Source organism: Xenopus laevis, chromosome 5L (genome assembly GCF_017654675.1).
Source record: "Xenopus laevis strain J_2021 chromosome 5L, Xenopus_laevis_v10.1, whole genome shotgun sequence".
Lineage (NCBI taxonomy): Eukaryota > Metazoa > Chordata > Amphibia > Anura > Pipidae > Xenopus > Xenopus laevis.
Genome location: NC_054379.1, coordinates 86,875,630 through 86,897,461, shown reverse-complemented (window position 1 = coordinate 86,897,461; position 21,832 = coordinate 86,875,630). Strand labels below are relative to the sequence as shown.

The window sequence follows — 21,832 nt, the reverse complement described above, 5'->3', positions numbered from 1 at the left end:
GTTTGCATTATCTAAATAACAGGCAGTACAGAGAAGCATCTGGCATTTCTCCTGTGGTATATTTATTTTTATACATGTGCCATTGGCCTTATCATCTCAAACATTTGAAGGGTAACAAAAACAAGGCAAGAAAAACTGTTATAAACAACAAATAAGTGTCTCTAAGATTACCAACTGGAATGCTTTCCCACTGTCTGTAGGATAAGGCAGCTGCCTAAACTTGTGTTATGACAGTCATTACTATGCACATTAGATTTCTAAATGGAGTGACTCAGCCCTCAAGTGAGCTTTTAGTTATACTCCCATGTGGCTTTATAATATCTTAAGTTCTAACACCAGGCACTCATGGCAATAAAGCAATGCGCATTAGCAAAGAGAACTGTCAGCATACTTTCAATTCTTCACCTGAAAACAATGTTGTGAACTGCAAGACTGAGGTACTAAAACCATAATATTGTAAATTACAAGCAAATACCTACCTGTTTCACATAAAGAACATCAGATATCAAGGCAGTTATTTGATAATTTGTTGATGTTCTTTGGCATTTTAACTATCTTTGCATCAGCGGCTTTAGTTGCCAAGTCAGAGCATCACCACTCACAGCAACCCCCTAGGGAATGAGCAGAGGCTGCTTGTTAACCCTCCTGCCCACCAGATGGTAGCCCCAAACAGTAGACACATTATAAATGTGTCTGCTGTTGGGAAAGATAAGCACAGACCCGCAGCGCTTCCCCCTTGTTCCCGAGCCACAGAGATGTGCCCGGTTCCCCTAGTCAAGGAGCAAAGTCATCTCTTTCTCCTCCATGTCATCATATCGCATGCTCCATGACCCCTAATAGTAGACACAACATACCCACGTATCCGCTTGTGGGGAACTTAAGTGCAGACCCCCAGCACTGCCCCTTCCTGCTGAGCTGTGGCTGGATGCTTCTGGATGCCTCCTGCTGATTTATCTACCTTGCAAGGTTTGAGATTTGCACTACTATACATATACACTGCACCCTTTACACATATATTTCACACTTTTCTTATTATATTTGTCTTTATTTAATTTTTCCCCCAAATCTTTATTTCTACTTACTTTTGCAGACATATGCACATACACACCCTTTTCTAGTGAGTACACACAGACACACACTTTTTTTTTTGGCAGCAACTTTGCCTTTTTCTTATTTTCTGTTGCTTTTGCCCACTATGTTTTCAGCATAGCTTTGTGGTTTGGTACTTTGTTGTAGAAAGACATAGTTGTCCAGGCCCCAGAATGTGTACTTTCCAAAAATATATGGCTTTGGGCATATAGGCGGTCTTACTACACATAATATGCAGGAAGGTCTGCATTTGCAGAAGCTGAATTGGCAGCAGAGAAAATTCTTATGCACTATTTCATTTTTGGGTCCTGGCATGCCACATACTTTGGTAAATCTATGCATATTGGGCTTCAAACTGTTCAGTAGACTTTTGCCATGTATTAGGGTGATGTATACGTGTATGCCAGAAACTGTTGCAACATTTTTAGGCGATTTTTATAGAATTGTCCTAAAAATGGTGAACTTTTATTAAAGCTTTGCTGTTTGGTAGTTTGGAGTAGAAAGAAATGTGTACCCATGTTGGATTCGTCAGAATGTGTACTTTCCAAAAATATATGGTTTTTGATGGGTCCTTGTACTGTTAAGGGGTCTTGTGACACATAGTATGCAGGCAGGATCTGTTTTTGTAGAAGCTGAAACAGCAGCCAAGAAAATTCATATGCACTATTTTAATTTTTGAGTCCCTGCATGCCACCCTGCTTTGATATATCTATGCATATTGGGCATCAAACTGTTCAGCAGACTCTTGGTGTTCATATTTAGGGTGGTTTACCTTTGTATGTAAGAAATTGGGGAAGATACATACCGCAAATTGCTATATTTTTAGGCGATTTTCAGAAATGTTATAAAAAACACTGCTTAGGGTAGCTTTGCAGTTTGGTAGTTTGCAGTAGAAAGACATAATTACCCATTTTGGATTCAACAGAATGTGTATTTTTTAGGGGGTCCCCATACTTTTTTGTAGCTTTTACCACACATAAAAGTGTAAAAGGCACTAAGTTTGCCCAGGAGCAGCAACCAATAAGATGCTTTCTTTTAAACAGGTAACCAATAAATGCTACCTGCTGATTGGTTACTAGGGGTGATAAGAAGTAAGCAAACTTTGCTCTCGATATTACATAACCCGCTTAGAAGCTTATATCTTGTTACAGAAGCGGAATTCTAGCATATTTTGAAATCTTAGGCTGTCCTGAAAAAAGCAATATAGTGTTTTTCTGGGTAAACTAAAAGACACCCCCCCCCAGGAAAGTCCCCTAAAGTGAAAGAGCATAAAATGTTCATAAATAGTCTGGCAATTAAAGTACCAAATTAGCCAAACTGGCTGGCAGTGAAAGAGTAAAGCCCTCTAGTGGAACCAAAACATGTTGCTAGGCAGCCAGAGTCTCACTCCCACATATATACAATACACCTACATATAAAGTGACTATAGCATCTGAAGTCACCTGAAATGATCAGGTAATGCTGAGAAAGAACAACTCAAAACAAAGTCAATGCAGCAGCAACATAAAAGCAAGAAAAACAAAATAAATAACTACAGTAGACAAAGGCATAGAGTTAAAAAGGGAACCATTTACTGATCATATTTGTATTGATTGTGCCCCCTCTGGAAGAAATATTTAACTTGGCATAAATACATGTATATAATACACAAGAGCCATAATATCCTGTAAATTATATCCTTCTAAATACTGCTTAGTAATGCCATAAATTATAATTAGTGATGTAATTTTTGACCCAGAATGACAATGAGGCATTAAAAAAATAAAAAAAGTGTTTTCATTCATAAAGTCCCAGGAGTGCCACAGATCTTTTGTAAAATAATATATACAACTATATACATTTACTTCAAGTGACTTTTTGGCAAACCTTTACTCAATACTACACATTGCTTTCTGGCAGATAGAAAAAGAAAAGTTAAGGTCATTCTGGTAATGGCATTTTTTGCGGCTAGCTACATACTTAGGTGCAGATTTACTGTGTGGTGTAAAAAAAAAACCATACATTTTCTTATTCTTTGAGTGATTTCTGCCAGAACTTACAAACAAAGGTCTGAAGTGGTATACAATAACGGAGTTAAATCAGACACTCACACCTTGATTTTTTTGGTTAATTTCATTTTAGACAGTATAATAAATAGGCCCCTTCCATGGTCAAGGTGTGATAAATCTCACATTCAAATTTTAATTCGAAAATGAGGATTAAAATTCGAATCTGTTCATTTTGAAACTCAAATTGAATTTCGAATTTACTATTGACCCTTTATAAATCTGCCCCTTGGTGTGATGTAGAGACATTCTGAGACAATTTCAATCTGTTTTAATTTTTTATTATTATTTGCATTTTTTTTTTTAAATTATTTTAGTTTTCATGCAGCAGCTCTCCAGTTCAGTTTCAACTAGTGGTGAGAGTCCAAATGATCCTATTAACCAAAAAGTGGTTTAACTGAGAGAGGTATATCAATAGGAAAGGACCTGAATAGACACATAAGTGCTAAAAAGTACAATGATAATCAAATAGTAGTCTAACAGAGGTGAATGACTTCCATTTGAAAGCTGAAAAGGGTCAGAAGAATTATAAAAAATAAAAATAATCAAGACCAATTAAAGTTGTTTAGCACTGGCCATTCTATACAGTAACATACTAGAAGTTAACATAAAGGTGAACTACCCTCTTAACATAGGTCAAAAAAACTAAAATTCCAGCACCAAAACAGTCACTTTTTTGTTGTGTTAATTAGAGTTTAATATCAGTGGATACACAGTAAACCTTCCACAGCATTCTTCCACATATTATCAATTAAGGCATGTTGGGAGCTGTATTCTTGTAATGTCGGGGCTGGAATCTTACAGTTGCACTGCACTGTAAAACTTTTTTTCAGCTCTACAGAGCCAGCAACCCACTTAATGTAGTAGGCGTCTCCAATAAGGCATACTGAGGGTCATTTATCAACACTGGGCAAATTTGCCCATGGGCAGTAACCCATGGCAACCAGATTGCTGCATTCATTGTTCTACTTGTAGCTGGCTTTAAAAAGCTAATCACTGATTGGTTGCTATAGGTAACTGCCCATGGGCTAATTTGCCCAGTGTTGATAAATGAGCCCAATGTCTTTTCTGTATTTAACTGGTTATCTGCTCTTTGTTCATGTGATTGTTGATGGAGAGATTACACATATTTCTTATTGCTTTAAACAGTTACCCACCATTTTCATGTTTGATTACAGCGTAAAACTAGCAACCAAGAATATAAGATAAAGTCATTAATTGATGTAATACTGGAAGCCAGGAATATAACCTCACCATGTTTTATAACAACACGATGTAGTACTGGTAGGTATTTTAACTGGGGAATTCTTCTTCCCTCACTGTAAGGGTAAGGCCAGACGAGGAGATTCGGGGAGATTTTGTCGCCTGGCGACTTATCGCCACGTCTTTTGCGCGACTATCTCCCCGAACTGCCTCAGCGTCTTTTCCCCATAGGCTACAGCGCAAAATCGCCTGCGCTAATGCACACGCGGCGATGCGTTTTCAATAGTCGCCCAAAGTTGCCTCACACTGAGGCAACTTTGGGCGTCCCAACCCGGACCGGCAACCCGCTGACCATCAAGAATCAGGAAGTGCTGTCGTTGTATACCGGAAGTGACATCATCAGAAGTAGCCGTGATCAGAAATAAGGAGTAAAACCGGAAGTGCTATCATTGTAAACCGGAAGTGATGTCATCGGAAGTAAACGTGCCCAGAAAAAGGGAGTATATATCGCTATTGAGAAGACCGGTGGCGCGACCCGCAGAACTGCGTCTATAACCGCACCCGGAACTTCTATCCGCAACCTGCAGGGTAACACAGGTTTTTGCAGGTAACCCGTCGGTACCCGACCTGCTGCAGGACTCTATCTGGAGCTACCACCAGCTCTCCACTATAACCATCAAACAGCGTTGATGCTGAAGCTTTATTAACCCTGCCTTGTTACGCTAACTAAATGATTAAATGACTCATTTGTTAGTAACACTACTTTAACTGATCCCAGCATCTTCCCTCCTACAAGTCATTCTAAATATTGAATACTAATATAATTTAACACAAGCTCAATGAACAGGGCTTGAACAATTTGAACAATAGTGCTGGACATTTTATTCTTATTGGTTTAATTAAGAAATATCTATTCTCATTATGTCACTATAAACAAACTGCAATGTTTATAGGGGGAGGTGTGGTGCTTTCAAAAAGAAAAAAAAAAATCCTTTATTGCTTATATTGCAATATTTATTTGCAAAGGATTATCTGTGTGCTAATACTAGCAGTTTTTGACCAAAAATATGTTTTAAATATTCATCCTCCTCTGAAAGCTTCCTGTACTGATCAAAGTTCACTACAAAAGTCAACCATTCGGGGTTTGATTGCTTATATATTCTTTGTTCACTGTGTTATGAATGAGTGATTGGCATGTCCTAACACTCATTCCCCAGAAGCAGAGTAGAATGTGGGTAGCCAATCAAAGCTCTACCTTCATGCAAGGAAGGATAAATTGCAGTTCCCTGTCAGGTTTGTAGAGCTGCGGCCATCTGTTATTAAATGACAGGGTAGCGCTAGTAAGGTTTTTGGATACATTTTTGCAGCACTCAAATAACTGATTCCAGTACAAACAAAATCTCAAAAAATAACTGCCTTTTGCACAAATTCTGCATGTAGAGAGACAAGATTCCTGGTGATTTTAATAGTGAACTCTAATACATCTTCTAAGCAAAAGGAGCCCCCCCCTATAAGATATATCGGATTGAACTGCCAATGATTATCTGATTATCAAACTCCTGCATGAAGATTGAGATTGTGAAGATGAACTTGGTTATTTCAGAAACAGTACAGAATATTTAATTGATTGTATTTATTAAGTTTCTTATTTTAGTATGAAGATTATCATTTTTCGTGATAGTTCCCCTTTAAAAGGTTAATGTATGAATGCCAGTGCAATGTGAAAAGTGCAATAGTTTATGCAAACTGCCATAATTTTTACCCATTAGTAATGTATCTGTGGGAGCCCAGCCAAATGTATTCATACCAATATATATTAATAGCATTACTTCCAGTTCTTGTGTCCTCAATAAGGGTGCAATAGTACAGTTCACGAGATGCAATCTAGTTGCAGTTTCAACATGCTTAAGGAACCAGAGCTCCTCAAGGCAGGGCGCTACCTTACATCCACCTTTGTACTTTGTATTTGATTGATTTGTGCATCATTCATCAGACCAGGCTGTGCTTTTCAATGTTTACTTTTGCTACACAATTGAGAAGGTCAGAATTGTAAGGAGGAGAGATTATAAACAGTCAAGAGCTAAAAAAATAAAGAAAATTAGATATTACTTATTTGCTGTGATCATCCCTGTATTGTAGTACTTGTGAATAAGACAGAGCTATGGAGTCGGGAGAAATTTTGGAGTCAGAGTCACCAAAAATGTACCAACTCCTAACTTTAAATACAAGACCTGAAAATAATCAAATCAGATTTGAGAGCTTCTTTGAAGTAGGATATGGCAGAGGAAATTCTGTTTATAAGAATATTTAGTTGATTTTGGATTTTTGTATTTAACAACTATTCTAAAGCTAAATGCCAGGTTCAATTACCACTTGTTTTTGTTTTACGTAGTTTAACTTTGAATTTGGTTTAAAATAATCAAAGGATGCTGTTTATATTTTAGAACTTTGGAAGTGATAAAATGTCTTGTATGTTGTGTTTTTAACATGGGAAATACATAAGTATATTAAAGGAACAGTAACATCAACATATGAAAGTGTTTTAAAGTTAAATTATATTCATACAGTATATTAATATATAATATACTGTTATCATGCACTGGTACATAACAAATAATACATAAAACACCATAGTATTGGACAGGGCTCATCGGTTATGTGCCTTTCTCCTTTTTTCCCCAGATTGAATGGCTGCCCCCATGGCTACAGAGCAGCTTGTTAATATAAACTATAGTAGTATTTCTGAAACAAACACACAGCTTTTTCCAGTGCATGCTAAGAGTATATTATATGTTAATTACTTTGATACACCTTCAGTTTTTGGTGCTACGGTTCCTTTAAAAATAAGAGTAGGATTCAGAGTTGGAGTCAGAAGTACCATAAAATGAGTAGTCGGAGTTGAAGGATTTACAGTATGTACCGACTCCACAACAACTGGAATAAAAGGAACCAAAGCCCCTGTATTTTCAAATACCAACAAGACCAATGTGTTGCTACTACTATAAAGACCAACCAGGTACAGTATCTAGCCAATCCGGGGGTGAACTGACAAATACCATATAAGGGGCCATACACAGCACGGCTACTTCTGCATTGTTCAGTTCTTTTGGGCTGGAAGCCCAGCTGATCAGAACACCAGGAAAGTAAAGTAAAGCTGCAATTCTTGTTCACATTCTTATCTGTCCATGTATCATGCGCTGGCACATCACCAGATGAAATTCAATCCCTCTAATTCCACAAACCAACCAGTATCCAAAGTACATGGAAACTTTTAGGATCAAAAGGCCACATACTTTTGTGTGATTTCCTGTGTGTGTGTATATTGCAATATTAGGTTAATAACATGCTAAAGGTAAAGATTACACTTATAACTTTTGCAGGAATGTCTTCAGTATTCAGAATAGGAAAGTGGCCTCTGTTCAGGAGCTGGCTTATCACGGGTATGCTCAGTATTATTTCTCGACTTTATAATCCTTTCTTATTTCAGAGCTGCTACACTATTTTTTAATTATTTTGCACTGTATTTGTCTTATGGGAATATTAAAAAGTATCATTATTTCCATCTTGCTTTATGTCCACTTACGGATATGAACAGAAAACTGGTCCACTTTGACTTTAATTTTGACTTAAAGGGGTAGTTCTCTTTTAAGTTAACTTTTAGTATGTTGTAGAATGGCTAATTCTAAGCAACTTTCCAGCTGGTCTTCATTATTTATTTTTTATAGTTTTTTAAATTATTTGCCTTCTACTTCTGACTCTTTCCAGCTTTCAAATTGGGATCACTGACCCCATCTAAAAACAAAATGGTCTGTAAGGCTAAATGTATTGTTATTGCTACTTTTTTCATTACCCATCTTTCTATTCAGACCCTCTCCTATTCATAACCCAGTCTCTTATTCAAATCAATGCATGGCTGCTAGGGTAATTTGAACCCTAGTAACCAGATAGCTGAAACTGCAAACTGGAGAGCTGATGAATAAAAAAGCTAACTAACTCAAAACCACAAATAATAAAAAATTAAAACCAATTGCAAATCGTCTCAGAATATCACTTTCTACATCGTACTAAATGTTAACTCGAAGGTGAACAACCCCTTTAAATTGCAACCTCACAAATGTGGAGGGCCAAGTCAGGCTCATCTGATATATTTTAACTACCTGGGCTGTCGTTGCCTGGTAGGGTTCTTAAAAACGGTTAGGCTGTCAGTTTGGCCCCTAACAATAATAATCTGGCTCATCTAAAATCATACCTCTGAGAATACATTGTAAATCCACAAAGAATTGCTACTTGAAAACATCTGAAAAACTGCAATGTATATAAATGATATTCCAAATCGTTTACATAACAATCATTCTATTCATCCCTAAATAATATACTGAAGACATTCTAACAATAAATGTGATGTAGCACTGCCTAATTCGTTACTAAAGGCATCAAGGTGAATATAAAAGTAAATAACATATTTACAAATTCACATGGATTATAGCTGCAGCAAATTGCTCTTTTATGCCCATTTGAAACCACCCCCTTTTTTATAGGGGAAACAATATTCTACCAGCCTAAATTTAATAGACTATTTTTAGAGCAGAGTTGCAATGCTTCACTACCAATACTGAATAAAATATAAAATTCCATCCATCCATCTGGCACTGACCGTTTTGTCTAAACAGAAAGGTTAAAGAGAAGTTCCTATGAGCTGTTTATGCCAAATAGACACCTCAGCTGGGGCCTCATTTATAGTGTTAGCCTGTTTCCATGGCAACTACATAATCCATCTGGCAGGAGACTCCTAAATTCCAGCCGTTTCTATCTGTGATAGATATCCCAGAGAAGAAAGTCCAAGAATGTATTTGTACAGCGGTCTTGAAGTACCGTACCTGGCATTCTGCTGATGAGTGCAATTTCCTCATGTAATTGGTCAGTAAGGTCAAGAGAAATGAATGAGGCCAATAACCAGCAATCAATATAAGAGTAGTGAAACATTCTAAAATACTACTTCCAATTGAAGTCATTTCACACTAATGCAATATTAAATAAAGAATAATATAACATAAATCCTTTGTCAAGCAACTATGTTATTGAAGGACCTGACCGTAAAAAAAAAAACAGAGCCTTTGTTGCAATTATATGGAAACAGAATCAATCAAAAGTTGACTCTACTAATTATAATTACTATATTTACTAATGGCTATTAGTAAATAATGTGTTCACAGTGGAAAAACTAGATGAATTACTCTGGGCAATGTAATCCCATTATAATATTTTATAAATCCATCGAGTAAATAGTAGTTCCGGGCAAGCAATATTGAGTGGATCATGTAACCCTTCTCTAAAACTCTCCTATTTGCACCTTTATTGCGCCAACGCAGGCTTTTAATGATAGATTCAAAAGGATTTTCCAGTCAGAATCATTCCTTCAGTACCACAGCTTTCTGTGAGATGACTGTGCAGTTTTTACTTATCAAACATCCAAACAGAGTGTTCAGAGACTATAAAAAAAATGTATAAAAAGTTGAATCTTTCTGTTAACAGCAGGAACTAAGAACTGTGAGCTAGGTGTACACAGAGGAGGTAGAATTCCCATCGGAGGACACTTGCATCAGTTGGGCTGTTGGCTCTGATATTGCTAGACTACAGCTCCCAGCAAGCATTAACCCTTCATAATATGTTATTAAGCTGGTAGTCTAGTACCATCAACTTGCAACCCAGTTATGGAAGTTTTAGGTCTTCTTTAAAGGGACACTAAACCCAGCATAACCTGTCCCCCTGTGGCCCCTAGTTAGGATGCCAAGAGACAAAGGGCTTAAGACAACAAATCACATTTGGGCTATCTTAGTCACCCTGTATCAATCTAACTCAAGAACCATTTTGGCTTGCTGCATACGGACAGGAAATTCAATTTAAGGTAGCCAAATGCCTATAAATCTTAAAATCATTAGGTGGTAACGAAACCTGGAGTTTCTGAGCATAACTCGTCTGTATAGATAAGCAATTTGGCGATTTGGTCAATCTGCGGGTTCTACTGCCAAACTTATTAAGTAGAGTGATCTAGAATTTAATGTAATCTCTGATAAGTGCTAAATACAGAAGGTGTGGGCGATGGGGGCGCCTGGGCATTCTTGGCATGAAACCGTGCTCCAGGATCACCACAGTGATTATTTTCAAGTGGCTATTATAAAGAATACTTGGACATACTTGGGAGTTCATTCGAGGTATAAAAAAATAAATTTGACCTTTGAGAAATAACCCCCAAAATAAACCCAATAGGATTGTTTTGCTGCCAATATGGATTCATGCAGTACAAAGTCCTGTTTTATTATCACAAAGAGAAAAGGAAACTAAAAAAAACATTATAAAGAGAAAAGGAAACTAAAAAAAAGCATTATATAATTTCCTTAAAGTTGACTTTATGGGATATGGCCTCATCTTCCCATTTTCTGGATAACAGGTTTCCGAATAAGAAATTGCATACTTATAACAGGTACTTTTTTTATACAATGCATGTTGGAAACTGCTTTTTAATAGCCATGCCACGTCTAAAGGTTTTAAAAGACACACACTCTATCCTATAAGTAGTATTACTACTGCTGCAGGAACTTACATTACAGGCAGATTTACAACCTCCATCTGATGATTTGTAAATCTGAATATTAGACAAAATGTCAGCTGAAATAACAGCTCAGCATCTCGGCTTTCAGAACACTGGGAGTAAATATGTTGCAATCATTTTAGATAGCTGTAATTTGTACAGAGAAAATGGGAGTGACATTTAATACTCTGTGCCTGAATCCTATGATTAGTATTGAGCAGGGATAGATGGTAAAATAATTTACAAAAGTCAGAGTGCAACAGTATTTCCAAGCCAATGTAATGGAGAAAGTAGAGTTAAAGGCAATGTTTTTTTCTCCAAAATGCATCAGTTAATTGTGCTGCTCCAGCAGACTTTTGCACTGAAATCCATTTTTCAAAAGGGCAATATTTAATTTTGAAATGTGACATGGGGGCTACACATGTCAGTTTCCCAGGTGCCCTCAGACATGTGACTTGTGCTCTGATAAACTTCAATCACGCTTTAGGGTAAGGGCACACGGGCAGATTCGGGGGGGGGGATTAGTCGCCCCAGTGACAAATCACCTCTTCTTCCTTGTGAGGCAAATTCGGAAAACGCTGTTGATTTTTCATTATAGCCGGCGGGAAGGAAGGGAAGACAGTTCAGGGAGATCGTCACCCTGAAGAAGAGGAGATTTGTCGATGAGGAGACTAATCTCCCCGAATCTGCCCGTGTGTCCTTACCCTTAAAGGAGAAGGAAAGGCTAAAATGAAGTAAGCTTTATTAGAAAGGTCTATATAAATAAACCAGCAAAACCCTCAAAGTAATGTTGCTCTGAGCCCTCTGTCAAAAGAAACACCTCATTTATTTCCTTCTGTTGTGTGTACATGGACTTATGTATCAGACTTCCTGTTTTCAGCTTAAACCTCCAGGGCACGGCCTTGAGCATGCTCAGTTTGCTCATCTCCACTTCCCTCCTCCCCTTCCTTCTGTAATCTGAGCCCAGAGCTATGAGAGAGCAGGGAGAGACTCAGGCATTAAGTGACATCACATTTTTTTTGTTTACTCAAGTATGGTAAAGCATTCTGCAGAATAAATATAGTGTTAAGCTGGCCATAGACGCAACAATCCGATCGTACGAATCGTGGATTCGTATGATTTTCGGACCGTGTGTGGAGAGTCCCGACATTTTTAGTCTGGCAGAGATCAGTCGTTTGGTCGATTGGACAGGTTAGAAAATTTCTGTCGCCTGCCAATAATATCTCTGCGTGTATTGCCGATCATACGATTTTCAGTGGGAGACTGTCACCAGCTTTGTCAGACATAACTATCGTACAATTGCTGTCAGAGGTAGAACATTGGCTGATCTATTCTTTTACTACTTTATTTGATCAGAATTGTAAGACTTTGATCTGAATGGTTGGTGGCAGGTCTGGAGTTGGGAAAGTCCGATCGTACGTTGATTCGTACGATCGGATCTTTGCGTCTATGGCCAGCTTTATAGCTTGTGCTATTGTAGCTAATCTACTGCCAATAAACTGTTTCAGTAGCTTTCCTTCTCCTTTAATGCGGCACTGCAAGTTGGAATTATATCAAACCCTCCCAGCAGCCTATCAGCAGAACAATGTTTTTGTGTATGTATGTATGTATGTATGTATGTATGTATGTATGTATGTATGTATGTATATATTTTATTTTTTTTATTATTTTTTTCCCCTTTTTTATACTCTGGCACAGTGATAGAAACGAGAATAATGCTAGGGCTAAAGGGAGATTTATTGTGAAAACAAAAATGAACATGCACTTTAGTTTACCCTAATCAATTTTTCATCTGGGGGAGTGGCCTGATACTTAGCACTTAATCTGAATTTCTCCTCTGCCCATGATATCAATACATTGCCTGTAGAAAGACTTCTGACAAAGCCTGAATTCCCAAATGTTCTTAAAAGTATTGTCTGGCAACTTATTGCATATGTAAATAAGCAAAAAAAATTAATTTTAAGTGTGCACAAGTGTGTAAAAAAACAACAAAAGAATTGTAGTTCAATAAGAAAAGGGAAGAAGTAAATTGTGGGATTCTTTTTAGAATGCAGAGATTTGTGGAGGGGTGAGGTCAACAATAGAGAGAAAACAAAGATCAAAGGGGTTCTTCAAACAAACAAACAAACAAACATACTCAGACTTCCCAGGCAGATTGGACAAAGCACTGCATTATCTTAAACAGGAATTGTATAATCAGCCAGCTGAAAGGAAGCTTTAAGTGGAAATGGAACAGACCGCCATTAGTTTCCTTTATTAGGGTGAGGCTACACTGGCCGTTTTGGGGAGATTTGGTTGCCTGGCGACTAATCGCCTCGTCTTTGCGGCGACCAATCTCCCCAAACGCCTTCCCCGACTCTGCGCCGGCTAACATGAAAAAACGCCGGCGCTAATCACATGCGGCGATTCATTTTCCGAAGTCGCCCGAAGTTGCCTCACGAGGAAACCTCGGGCGACTTCGGAAAACTAATCACTGTGTGTGATTAGCGCCGGTGTTTTTTGTCGGACATAACTTTTGTACGATTGCAGTCTTTGAATAAATGGCTAAAACATTGTCTGATTTGTTCATTGTACTTTATTTAATCAGAAAGGTTAGTGGTAGTTAGGGAGATTGCAACGTACAATCCTTCATCAGACATTAGGACATATCTGCATGTCTACAGCCAGCTTTAAAGGGCATGAGTACACCTACACAAAAAAAATTCATCTTGAGCAAAAATAAATAGAATGTAGAATTAAATGTACCATTACATTCCTTTAAATTAAAAAAATATTGTTTCTTAGCTTTTAATATGTACATTGTTTCACTTTCAAAGAAGCAGAAACAAAGCCTGAGGGGGCCAGAGGTCTGCTTCATGGATCGGATTATATAAATTCCTGTGAGAGTGGACAGGGAGCAGTAGGGTGGCAGGAGCGAGTGGGAAAGGGGCCTGGTAGGGTTTGTGACTCTGTGGTGGGCCCCTCAAAGGCTATGAAGATTTTTGTGGAGGGCCCAGCACACAGTAGTCATGCCACGGTTTCCAATCGTTCAGGCAGGCAGTCTAAATGGTCAGAGTTGCGCCTCCATACAATTAGATCTATGCATATATGGTCAGTTTTAGTTTAACTAGAGATAATGAGCTGTGTATAAGCAACCTTCCTCCCTTCATCCCATTTTGCAATTAATTCACCTTGCAAGGAGCAGGAACATAAAGTATCTTCAGCTTCTCCATTTTCTCTGTTCAGCTCAAGAAATAACAAAGATAATTAGATAACCAGAGCTACGATAATCCAACCCCCCCTGCAGGGCCGGAACTAAGGGTAGGCAGAGTAGGCATTTGCCTAAGGCGCAAAGCTTGGGTGGCAATGTGGCCGACCCGGTTGCCTGGGGCATCTGGCCAGCCGGGCCCAGCCCCCCTGCATATATGGGCTTCTGTTTATCTGTTAATCTAATTATCTACTTCTCAAAGACCAAACATGGAGTCGATTCAATTTCCCTGTTTGGTGGTATGTACAAGCCTGATAATAAGGAATATGTTGCCCCTTTAACCACAATACATGAAATAACATGTTTACATTGTTAATATATGCATATAAGCAGTAGCGTTCCTAGAGGGGGCGGGCCCTGGTTCGTGACGTGCAGCCGGGCCCTGCCCCCTCTGTACGGCCAATTTTGCTGGGGATTTCAGTGGCTTGCGGCTCTACTGGGGGGCCCTGAGGGGGTGCGGGCACTGGCCCGCTCGCACCCCCTGCTCCCCCAGTAGTTCTGCCACTGCACATAAGCAATCAAAATATACAAAATACTATACAAGGTTTGACAGCATATAAGGAGGTGACAATTTGTTAGGCACCCCATGTATTGAATTGCTAATTTTTTTCCAATGTCCCTATTTGCCTGAACTGGCCACGGCTTGCATTAGATAATTTGGATTTGTGCTAAGCGAGTGACTCCTTCAGGGGGCATTTAAGGCTAAAACAAAGTTTTTAAAGAGTTTTTCCCTCGAGCAGAGGATCTGGGGATATAAGCCTTTCAAATATAATGGCTGCCTTACTGCATCCATATCTCCATGGAAACAATCTATGAAGGCAGCTAAAGTCATACCGAGTTTAGCACCACTGCTTTAGCCAAGTATGTAAAAACACTGCATTAAACTGTACAATGTCCTAGCATGCACACACCCCCTCCCACAGACATGTTATACAACATTTTAACTTTTAGTATGTTATAGAATGGCCAATTCTAAGCAACCTTTCAATTGGTCTATTTTTTTTTATAGTTTTTTAATGATTTGCCTTTTTCTTCTGACTCTTTCCAGTTATTCGTCTAAAACTAGAAATGTATTGTTATTGCTACTTCGCATTACCCATCTTTCTATTCAGGCCGTCTACTTTTCATATTCCAGTTCCTTTATTCAAATCAATGCATGGTTGCTAGAGTAATTTGGACCCTAATTTGCTGAAACTGCAAACTGGAGATCTGCTGAATAAAAAGCTAAATGACTCATTATAACACCTTATAAAAAAATATTAAAACCATTTACACATTGTCATTCTCTACGTCAGTGGTCCCCAACCAGTAGTTTGTGAGCAACATGTTGCTCTCCAACCCCTTGGATGTTGCTCTCAGTGGCCTCAAAGCAGGTGCTTATTTTTGAATTTCTGGCTTGCATAAAATATTTTTGAATTTTTGGTTGCATAAAAACCAGTTGTACTGCCAAACAGAGCCTCCTATAGGCTGCCAGTCCACATAGGGGCTACCAAATGTCAAATTATAGCCCTTATTTGGCACACCTAGGAACATTATTCATTCTTGTGTTGCTCCTGAACTCCTTTTACATCTTCATGTTGCTCACAGGTAAAAAAGGTTGGGGACCCCTGCTCTACGTCATACTAAAAGTTAATTCAAAGATGAACAACCCCTGAAATTAATTTTGGCATCAACTTGCAGTCATCCACTGCCTGCTGAACTACAGCTCACACCATTCTGAAAGAGAAGCATGGGTAGATTGCAGGAGTTTCAATTCAGGGACACCTGGAGGGCCACCCACACACTGGTGATCCTGAGCCATTGTGCAGGCTTATGGTAAAATTCTAACCAAACAAAAAAGAATAGTTCCCTTGTCAATGGAAAGGATACACAGGAATATGTGGTCTCAGGACACTAACATACACATCCAATAGAAAAATACACAGGGAAGTAAATCAGTAAATCAGCGAACATCTGGGCCCAATCTGTCCATTATAAAGAATACAGTAAAGGCAGTGAGCTGAAAACAGACATGACACCCTGCCACTTACATCTCTCAAGAGCTGCTCATGCCCCCCTACAGTGACAGGCTCCATTTCCAATCCTTCCATTCTAGGGCTGCAATAGGTGCCCATAGACCCACAATAGGTGCCCATAGACCCACCACACAACTGCAAGATCGCACCATGTGAAAAGAGAAGGGGGAGTGAACGGCAATCCCATTCGCAATGCAGCAGGGAAGCACAAGCAACAGCTACTAAGTGGCACAAGCAATGAAGAGCAACCAGGGCTACTGCTGCTCTATGAAGCGCTAAAGAACTTGTATGAGAAGGCGCTGCCGGTAACCTCTCCCCTTTAGACACTGGCGCTGCCACAAAACACCCCTCAGCAAAAAACCTCAGAAAGTGAAGCGCAGCCACAGCTCTGCCCGACCCGAACAGCTGTAGCGCCGGAGCAATTGAACGCACAGCGTGCAGCAGCAGGAAGAGAAGACACGTTACCTGCTAATAGCAACACAATGACTCACCTCTGTTAGCGTCAGACGAAAGACACCGTGCAAATGGTCATGCAGCTTTCTGAGGCTGAGGCCGCGTTTGTCTCCCGAGCTGGAAGCTGTTGCTGCAGTCGGTGGGGAAGCGGTGCCCTGTGTGCAGAGACACAGACATGAATGCGGTGCAGAGCGTTCCGGCGGCTACTGGAGAGATGCAGCAGTCTTACTGCTCATACAGTGCGTGTATGTGTGTGGGGATTGTATTGTCTGGGAACGAGCTGGCTCCTCCCCCTTCTGCTGCTGCTGCTCTGCTGTGGAGATTGTGCTGGTTAGGGTTACCTGGTCTCATTTTCCAAACCAGCCAGTCCCAAAAGGAGCCCAAAACTAGGCAAAAGCTATTTCAAATGTAACACAATATGTGCAGTGAAAACTATATCTAAGAAAAATGTAAGTGTGAATAAACCCTCTGTAAGCTCTGTAAAGCTTTCAATCAGTAGCCATGCCCAGGGCGCTGCGCCAATGAGGCGAGTTGAGAAACTTACCTCAGGCGGCAGTGCCCCACTAGTTACAAGGGGTGACAAAATGCAGCTCCTGGTAACTTCAAGAGAAATTCGACTCTTCTAGTGCAGAGAGCATAATTATGCTCTCAGAGCTTGTGTCCTGGCCCCCTTGGACCCCTCCGCCATCATCGTGGACCCCCTCATCCCTCTCTGGCACAAAAATGTGGGGGGGGCAGAAGCAACAACAAGCTGCCTCAGGCGGCAGAGGGGCCAGGATCGCCCATTCCTTGCCCAGTGCCTACTCTCCAGCAGGCCCGGACTGGCAATCTGTGGGTTCTGGCTAATGCCAGAGGGGCTGCCATAAGATGCCATATAAAGTGACTATTTAGTGGGCTGGTGGGGAGCTGATTGGGCCTATCTGTACTTGGAATGCCAGGGCCTATTTTGATTCCCAGTCCAGACTCTCACAACCCCTCACCTGAAGAAACATATGGCAGCTCTCCACATCACATGGCAAAGTAGTAGTACAATTATATACTAGATGCCGCAGGATGAAGGTTGTAGTGCAGACAGGTTAGGACTGAGAGTCTAGAACTGCAGCAAAGAGTAAAGTAAAGTAGTGGTAGAGAAGGAAGCTACACCAGTCAGTCCCATTGTAAGCTGGGTAGGCAAAATGTAAAACAAAAATTTCTTTACCCAACATGCTGTGGGGGAGAAGGGCCACAATAACTTTGGCATGTTACTTTGGTACAAACCCACCAAGGCTCTAAAAATATCCCAAATCCACCACAGCTGTAAATTAGTAGTGCAATTTGGCAGAAAAATTGACAACCCTGGTGCCAACTTCTGTCTCCTTATAAGGATTGCCACGGCCCACGCACTAGTGATGTGCGGGCCGATCCGAGTCCTGCGGGACCCCCAGGTCGGGTTCGGGCCGACCCCTGGACGTAATGTGCGGGCCCAGTACTGCCAGTGCCGGAATTTGTAGACTTCCGCCTGTCCCGCCTCTTTTGTGATGTCACTGCGGGGCGGGCGCGAGTCTATAAATATAGGGGAGCAGTGTGCCCGGGTCGGATGTGGGTAGGGAGCGGGCGGGTTAGGGTCAGGTGCAGGTCAAGAAATTCTTGACCCGCACATCACTACCACCCACACCTTTAACACAAGATAACAACTGTCTGGTAGATCTAAGAACAACACTCAATAGTAAAAATCCATGTCCCACTGAGGCACATTCAGTTACATTGAGAAGGAAAAACAGCAGCCTGCCAGAAAGCATTTCTCTCCTAAAGTGCAGGTACAAGTCACATGACCAGGGGCAGCTGGGAAATTGACAAAACCAGGGGCACCTGGAGGATTGACAAAATGTCTAGCCCCATGGTATAAGCTGACTGACTAACATCACATTTCCACTTGGTTGGTGGGATCAGGGGCATCTTTTCATCTTGCCTCAGGCAGCCTTGAAAATGACTTGTAAAGTCCAAAGTTCTGCATTTTTTTAAACACCATGGAGTCTAAGGCAAAACATGGCGAAATAATTTTACCCATGCCTAGAGTATACATCATTTACATCAGTCCCCGCCCCAGAGGAACTTACAATCTAAAGCCCTAATTACAGTCACAAAACTATTATATTTTTATTAGGAGCCAATTAACCTTCCTATCTGTTTATGGGAAGAAACCAGTATTTAAGCAAAAATAAATTTCATGTGCATGTTCTTTTCAGCTTCACCTACTATGCTATGGGTATGTGTAATTTCTTAGGAGATTTCAAGGGCATACAGTGGCACAATAATGAAGTTATGATTTCCAAGCTACAAATGTTTGTGGTTTTTAAAGGGGACCTGTCACCCAAAAGAATTATTCAAAATCCTATTTTATCACACTAGTCAAGCACAATATAATTACACTTTATAAATTTGAATCTTGTTTGCTTCAGTCTGGGAATTCATAATTATAGCAAGCAGGCAGGAGCCATTTTGTGGACACTGTTATTAAGACAAGCATTGCATCATCTCAGAATCTTGTTTGTGCACCAGAATGGAGGACCATGCCCTGGCTATGCAATTAAATGGTGAAGAGAGAGGGGGAATGTGGGAAGTGCAGTGACATCTAGGAAGTGCTGAATGGAAAGTGAAAGTAATTGTCTGCCCCGCCTCTTTGGCTAAGGCACAGAGGAGGGGCAGACATTATTTGATTGACAGCTGAGATATTTAAATGAGCTTACAATAGCTATGCTTCAACAAAAAATAGAAATCGGATTTCATGTTTAATTTGAAAAGTACTTTTATTATACAGCTTTTGTGTCTGGGTGACAGGTGCACTTTAAGATATCAAGCTGCACATATTTTTCCTTACATAGTTATATAGTTACATAGTTATATTGGGTTGAAAAAAGACCAAAGTCCATCAAGTTCATCCCCTCCAAATGAACCCCAGCATCCATACACACACACAATCACACTGACCCCTCCATACTAGGGATGCACTGAATCCAGAATTTGTTTCGGTATTCGTCCAGGATTCGGCCGTTTTAGCATGATTAGGCTGAATCTTTGCACCTGGCAAACAAATCCAAATCTTTTAAATCATGCAACTTTCTTTTCCCCTCCCCCTCACTGATTTGCATATGCAAATTAGGGTTTGGATTTGGTTCAGTATTCGGCCGATTCTTTCACAAAGGATTCAGGAGTTCAGCCGAATCCAAAATAGTGGATTCAGGACACACCTACTCCATACCCTTACATAAATTATATATACCCATATCTATGCTAACTATAGATTTTAATAGCACAGTAGCCTTGGATATTCAAGCATCTCTTAAAGGCATCAACTGAATCAGCCATCACAACATCATACGGCAGTACATTCCACAACCTCACTGTCCTGACTGTGAAGAACAAGATACCCTGCTTCAGATGAAAGTTCTTTTCTTCTAGTCTAAAGGGGTGGCTTCTGGTACAGTGATCCACTTTATGGGTAAAAAGGTCCCCTGCTATTTGTCTATAATGTCCTCTAATGTACTTGTAAAGTGTAATCATGTCCCCTCGCAAGCGCCTTTTTTCCAGAGAAAACCCAAACTTGTCTACCATCAGAATTTATGTCTTCCACCCCTCTAACCAGTTTAGTTGCACATCTCTTTCTTAGTTGAATGTGTGATTATAGCTGTGTGCACATCACTTTTACACATATGTATTTGAACATATGGGCAAGAGCTGCCTTAGAGTTCCCATTAGTGCAATATGTGGGTAAATGTATAGCTTATTGTGTGTACAGATTAGGGTTGCTACTTTTCATGGTTGGACAGTCTGGACAGGGGAAGGAGGTGGTGACATAGGATGGTGAGATGATTATGTTTAGAGGTGAGCTGGTGACAGCTCAAAACCAGAGAGCTGTTAAACCTAGTACAGATCATTACACAAGGCCAAAGGCCAAGTGCTTTTATACAGGTCATGGAACTCTGAGGTTACTTCTAATATGGCAGCTCCCATCAATACACAAGAGTCATGTGACACAAATGAGATCACTAAGCACCTATAAGGCTCCTTACCTAGCAGGCAATGTGCGTTCCTGTGTGAGGGCATCCACGGTCCTATGTCGGCGTATAATTGTGTGCAAGCGTGCATCCTCACGCATCAAGGAATTTTCTGTGTTCTCATGTCTGCACTAGGGATGTAGCGAACTGCCGAGTATGTGTTCGCGAACGCCGTTCGCGAACACCGGCAAAAAATGCGAACAGTTCGCGAACAGTTCGCGAACTTCGAACATCCGAAAATCGTTCGATTCGAACGATCGAAGGATTTTAATCGTTCGATCGAAGGATTTTAATCGTTCGATCGAACGATTTTCGTTCGAATCGAACGATCGAAGCCATTCGATCGAATGATTTCATTCAATCCAATGGCTTCGATCGTTCGATTCGAACGAAAATCGTTCGATTTTAGCGATCGAATGGTCGAATGGTCGAACGATTTTGACGCGAACGCCTATTGGCGAACGTCGCGCGACGTTCGCGAACTTGCGGCGGACGCGAACAGTCAAAGTTCGCGCGAACTAGTTCGCCCGCGAACAGTTCGCTACATCCCTAGTCTGCACTGTTCCTGATGCAGTGATCACTTACATGCATCTGTCCTGATGTAAGACACACCACTTTAGGAGCCCTTTACTCCTATTTAAAGGCATTCTGCCATTTCTGCAGGGCTTGGTTGTCTTGAACAATCTACTTCCTGGTGTATTATTCTGATTGGATTCTTCATTGTGATCTGGCCTGTTTCCCATTTTTGCTTGTTTGCTGCCTGACCTGACCATTCTGCCTGATACTTGTTGTGGACCTTGGCTGCCTGTCCTGACCCAGATCTGTCTGACTATGAGTTCTCCCTGTTGCCTGGATACCGCCTCTCTGATTTCGCTCCACTTCATTGGCTCCCTGTACCAATTCCAGGTGTGCCCAGTGTGAGCTGCTTGAGGGTCTTTTTCTACAATCGTCACCTCGGCAAACCTGACAGCACCGATTATAACTGATGACATCACAAAGCACCATTCATAAGGCTTTACTTTACAGGATATTTGTGGGTCTTGAGTATCATATAATTCTCTAAATTTCTATATGAGTTTCTACATGTGCTTGAGCATTTCTGAGCTATGGGTGCTTTAAAGAGATACTGTCATGGGAAAACATGTTTTTTCTTAAAA

General features: G+C 40.4%; 1 protein-coding gene across 1 annotated transcript in view; it reads right to left on the bottom strand.

The window, feature by feature from the left end:
- gpr63.L (G protein-coupled receptor 63 L homeolog) overlaps window positions 1-17,068 on the bottom strand; it is a 24,903-nt gene extending 7,835 nt beyond the window's left edge. The window contains exon 1 of the mRNA XM_018263376.2: window positions 16,680-17,068. The gene's annotated coding sequence lies outside the window, so the exon portion shown is untranslated. The remainder of the gene's footprint in view (window positions 1-16,679) is intronic.
- Window positions 17,069-21,832: the final 4,764 nt, after the last annotated feature.